Genomic DNA, 5165 nt, shown 5'->3' on the forward strand with positions numbered 1-5165 from the left:
ATGCAGTGTCTTAGACCACTGCACCCCGTGTTATAAACAAGCCATCTGCCTCAATGCAGTGTCTTAGACCACTGCACCCCGTGTTATAAACAAGCCATCTGCCTCAACGCAGTGTCTTAGACCACTGCACCCCGTGTTATAAACAAGCCATCTGCCTCAATGCAGTGTCTTAGACCACTGCACCCCGTGTTATAAACAAGCCATCTGCCTCAATGCAGTGTCTTAGACCACTGCACCCCGTGTTATAAACAAGCCATCTGCCTCAACGCAGTGTCTTAGACCACTGCACCCCGTGTTATAAACAAGCCATCTGCCTCAACGCAGTGTCTTAGACCACTGCACCCCGTGTTATAAACAAGCCATCTGCCTCAATGAAGGAAAGAGCCGAGTTTGCTTTTTATCATCGTTCTTTATATGTATCTTTGTTCCACAGTTTCTTCTTCTTTTTGTTTAGTTACGTGATTTCTCTATTGACTGCATGTTTGCCAGTCTGCTGTGTTGTCAGACTCATTTACTATTCTCTTAGCCTCATCCTTCTCAACCATATGGTTTTTCCATTCATCATCTATCCATGGGGATTTGGCTGTTCGAACAGTCAGTTTCTTGATGGGTGCATGCCCATCAGTAACAGGAAGAAGCAGTTTCATAAATGCTTCAAGTGTGGAGTCAGGTTGTTCTTTGTTACATACATCAGACCAACATTCCCCCCCACATCTTTGGAATTCATAGGAATCATTGCAAAACCTCTTGTATGATGGCTTATACACAATTTTAGGTCCAGACTTTGGAACTTTGGCTTTTCTAGATATGACTATTATATACCTTAACCATAACCCTTGCCTTAATTAACCATTTTCAATTTCAACTTCAGTGGAGTAGGGACGTCCCAAGGATTCCAGATAGCATCGACCCATAATGGACCAATTACAATGGAGGAGTAGGTACAGTGCCTTGCGAAAGTATTCGGCCCCCTTGAACTTTGCGACCTTTTGCCACATTTCAGGCTTCAAACATAAAGATATAAAACTGTATTTTTTTTTGAAGAATCAACAACAAGTGGGACACAATCATGAAGTGGAACGACATTTATTGGATATTTCAAACTTTTTTAACAAATCAAAAACTGAAAAATTGGGCGTGCAAAATGATTCAGCCCCCTTAAGTTAATACTTTGTAGCGCCACCTTTTGCTGCGATTACAGCTGTAAGTCGCTTGGGGTATGTCTCTATCAGTTTTGCACATCGAGAGACTGAATTTTTTCCCCATTCCTCCTTGCAAAACAGCTCGAGCTCAGTGAGGTTGGATGGAGAGCATTTGTGAACAGCAGTTTTCAGTTCTTTCCACAGATTCTCGATTGGATTCAGGTCTGGACTTTGACTTGGCCATTCTAACACCTGGATATGTTTATTTTTGAACCATTCCATTGTAGATTTTGCTTTATGTTTTGGATCATTGTCTTGTTGGAAGACAAATCTCCGCCCCAGTCTCAGGTCTTTTGCAGACTCCATCAGGTTTTCTTCCAAAATGGTCCTGTATTTGGCTCCATCCATCTTCCCATCAATTTTAACTATCTTCCCTGTCCCTGCTGAAGAAAAGCAGGCCCAAACCATGATGCTGCCACCACCATGTTTGACAGTGGGGATGGTGTGTTCAGGGTGATGAGCTGTGTTGCTTTTTAAGCCAAACATAACATTTTGCATTGTTGCCAAAAAGTTCAATTTTGGTTTCATCTGACCAGAGCACCTTCTTCCACATGTTTGGTGTGTCTCCCAGGTGGCTTGTGGCAAACTCTAAACGACACTTTTTATGGATATCTTTAAGAAATGGCTTTCTTCTTGCCACTCTTCCATAAAGGCCAGATTTGTGCAATATATGACTGATTGTTGTCCTATGGACAGAGTCTCCCACCTCAGCTGTAGATCTCTGCAGTTCATCCAGAGTGATCATGGGCCTCTTGGCTGCATCTCTGATCAGTCTTCTCCTTGTATGAGCTGAAAGTTTAGAGGGACGGCCAGGTCTTGGTAGATTTGCAGTGGTCTGATACTCCTTCCATTTCAATATTATCGCTTGCACAGTACTCCTTGGGATGTTTAAAGCTTGGGAAATCTTTTTGTATCCAAATCCGGCTTTAAACTTCTTCACAACAGTATCTCGGACCTGCCTGGTGTGCTCCTTGTTCTTCATGATGCTCTCTGCGCTTTTAACGGACCTCTGAAACTATCACAGTGCAGGTGCATTTATACGGAGACTTGATTACACACAGGTGGATTGTATTTATCATCATTAGTCATTTAGGTCAACAGAGATCCTCACTGAACTTCTGGAGAGAGTTTGCTGCACTGAAAGTAAAGGGGCTGAATAATTTTGCACGCCCAATGTTTCAGTTTTTGATTTGTTAAAAAAGTTTGAAATATCCAATAAATGTCGTTCCACTTCATGATTGTGTCCCACTTGTTGTTGATTCTTCACAAAAAAATACAGTTTTATATCTTTATGTTTGAAGCCTGAAATGTGGCAAAAGGTCGCAAAGTTCAAGGGGGCCGAATACTTTCGCAAGGCACTGTAACCAATCACGGATCACGGTAGGATGGTGACAGAGGTAAGGGAGAATCTGAACGCTGTGGCTAGCGAACAATCAGACTCCGTGTCGCGGCGGTTCGGCACGGCTGTGCTGTGATTGGTCAGAGATGGGGATGGAGAAGAAAGTGAAGCGAGTATGGAGCAGGAAAGAGAAAAAGAAAGCGGGAGAGAAATTGAGTTTGGGATTAGAAGGGGAGCGAGAGGTCTATGGAGGCAGAAAGGAAGTTTGAGGAGAGCAACAGTTTCCAACGCTAGCGGCAGTTCAGCGGTAGAGAGGGCAGAGGAAGGGCAAGGACGTGAGGAGGAGCATAAAGGGATTCTTGCCTATGTACATATTCTCATTCACCCCTTTAGATGTGTGTATGAGGTAGTTGTTGGTGAATCTACATATGTAGTTACATGATTGATGTACTACTGCAGCGCCTGCCTTACATGCTGACTAGATCGGGCACGTGTGTGCTTCCTTAGCGCCATCACAAATATGTTGATTTTGTCCATCCAATCCAGATGCGACCAGGACGTGCAGGTTGAAATATCAAAACAATCTCTTAACCAACTATTTTAATTTGGGGACAGGTCGATACACAATAAATATTCATGGCCATTTAGCTAGTTTGCTGTTGCTAGGTCATTTGTCCTGGGAAATAAACATTGGGTTGTTATTTTACCTGAAATGCACAAGGTCCTCTACTCTGACAATTAATCCACAGATAAAAGGGTAAACGGAGTTTGTTTCTAGCATTCTGTCCTCCAGGCTTCTAATGATTTTTTCTTTGGACTTTATATGGCGGTTGGCACCCAACTTTAAGGTGCATTACTACCAACTGGACTGTAGTGTGGACCTCATTTCAGCTTCCAGTCACCCACGTAGGTATATGTACTACTGCAGCTCCTGCCTTACAGAATGATTACCAGTATGTCTGTGATGTAGTAGCTGCTAAAATGTTTTTCTCCTAACAGAATGCCACACTGAAAATGAAATTAAAGCCCGTGATCCAATCAGATGCAGAGAGTGTGGATACAGAATCATTTACAAGAAGAGAACAAAGAGATGTATCCTTTGAAATATATTAAGGTTTTAAATAGGTGCTGAAACCTCTAGGAATGAATCCAGGGTTTTATGATCAAAAAGGTGGGGAGTTTGGCAATGGGCACGGTTGGCGCGGCTGAATTTGAGAGAATTTGAAGCTCCTTATCTTTTGTTTCATTGCATTTTTTAAAGCCAATTTCTTGCCATTCAAATTTCAATGGAGCCTATATACATTTTTGCAGTTGTAAAGTTTAATTTCCTGCTATTCTACACATTTTGCCATGAAGCTGAGAGAAAATATTGCAGTTTTAAAGAGAATTTCCTGCAATTCTATGCAGTTTGCCATGGCTGTGCTTTTGCTCAAACTTATCAAAATCAATACTTTTTTAAATGAATTAACAATTCTCCTTACTGTCTAGATTTGATTGATTGTTAGTTCTCAAAGATTATAGTACAAAAAAAATATGGGCCCCCCCACCCTCATACAATCCTGCAGGTGGAGGTTCTGGGCTGGCGTGGTTACACATGGTCTGCTTTTGTGAGGCCGGTTGGACGTACTGCCGAACTCTCTAAAACGATGTTGGAGTAGAGAATCGAACATTACATTCTCTGGCGAAAGCTCTGGTTGACATTCCTGTAGTTAGCATGCCAATTGCACACTCAAAGCTAGAGACATCTGTGGCAGTGTGTTGTGACAAAATGGTGCATTTTAAAGTGGTCTTTCATTGTCGCCAGCACAAGGTGCACCTGTGTAATGATCATACTGCTTAATCAGCTTCTTGATATGCCACACCTGTTAGGTGGATGGATTATCTTGGCAAAGGAGAAATGCTCACTACCAGAGATGTAAACACATTTTTGCACAAAATTAGAGAGAAATTAGCTTTTTGTGCATTAAAAAAATGTCTGTGATTTTCTTCAGTTTATGATACCAACACTTTACATGTTTTATATTTTTGTTCAGTGTGTATAAATACTTTTCTTACAGTTTGGACTTGGGCGGCCGAAGAAACGCTTAGGCGGCCTGGTCTGCCCAGTGGTTTCTTTGGCAGACAAATCCCTGGAATCATTAGTGTACATTATAGAAAAATGCCCTGAAATAGACTAGCGTCCTGTCTAGGGGCTCAAGCTGCCTCACGCAACATAAACAGGATGTAGGCTCCTACTCCTATGAGCCATTCCGATTCGCACACAAGCCAAAACTACATTCCTTGACTCTGACTCCAGTGGTTGTGTTTGACGCCCGGTGAAGTTGACGACGACAACATTGGCTAGGCACATTTTTATTATGTTCGTTTTTAGGGTGTAAATAAATTTGATTTACAAGTCACTAACTCTTTATTCTTTCTAAGAAATTCCACCTTTGACAGGCTTGGGAAGCTGTGAGATGAGAGGGCCAAGCCTATGGGTTCGTAGCTTCAACCCCGCAGCACACACACACACACACCAACTGATTAATGGACTGCTGAATACATATTTTTCTCTTGCTTTGTTTGCTCTTTTCAGTATTATGTCTACCTCTGATAAGCTACACAGGAAAGGGCTGAAAACAGCC

General features: G+C 42.1%; 1 pseudogene; it reads left to right on the plus strand.

Moving 5' to 3' along the window:
• Positions 1-2587: 2587 nt before the first annotated feature.
• On the plus strand, positions 2588-4860 carry LOC109883389 (DNA-directed RNA polymerases I, II, and III subunit RPABC4-like; annotated as a pseudogene).
• The last annotated feature ends 305 nt before the right edge of the window (positions 4861-5165 follow it).

Source organism: Oncorhynchus kisutch, linkage group LG14, assembly GCF_002021735.2.
Source record: "Oncorhynchus kisutch isolate 150728-3 linkage group LG14, Okis_V2, whole genome shotgun sequence".
NCBI classification, from domain to species: domain Eukaryota; kingdom Metazoa; phylum Chordata; class Actinopteri; order Salmoniformes; family Salmonidae; genus Oncorhynchus; species Oncorhynchus kisutch.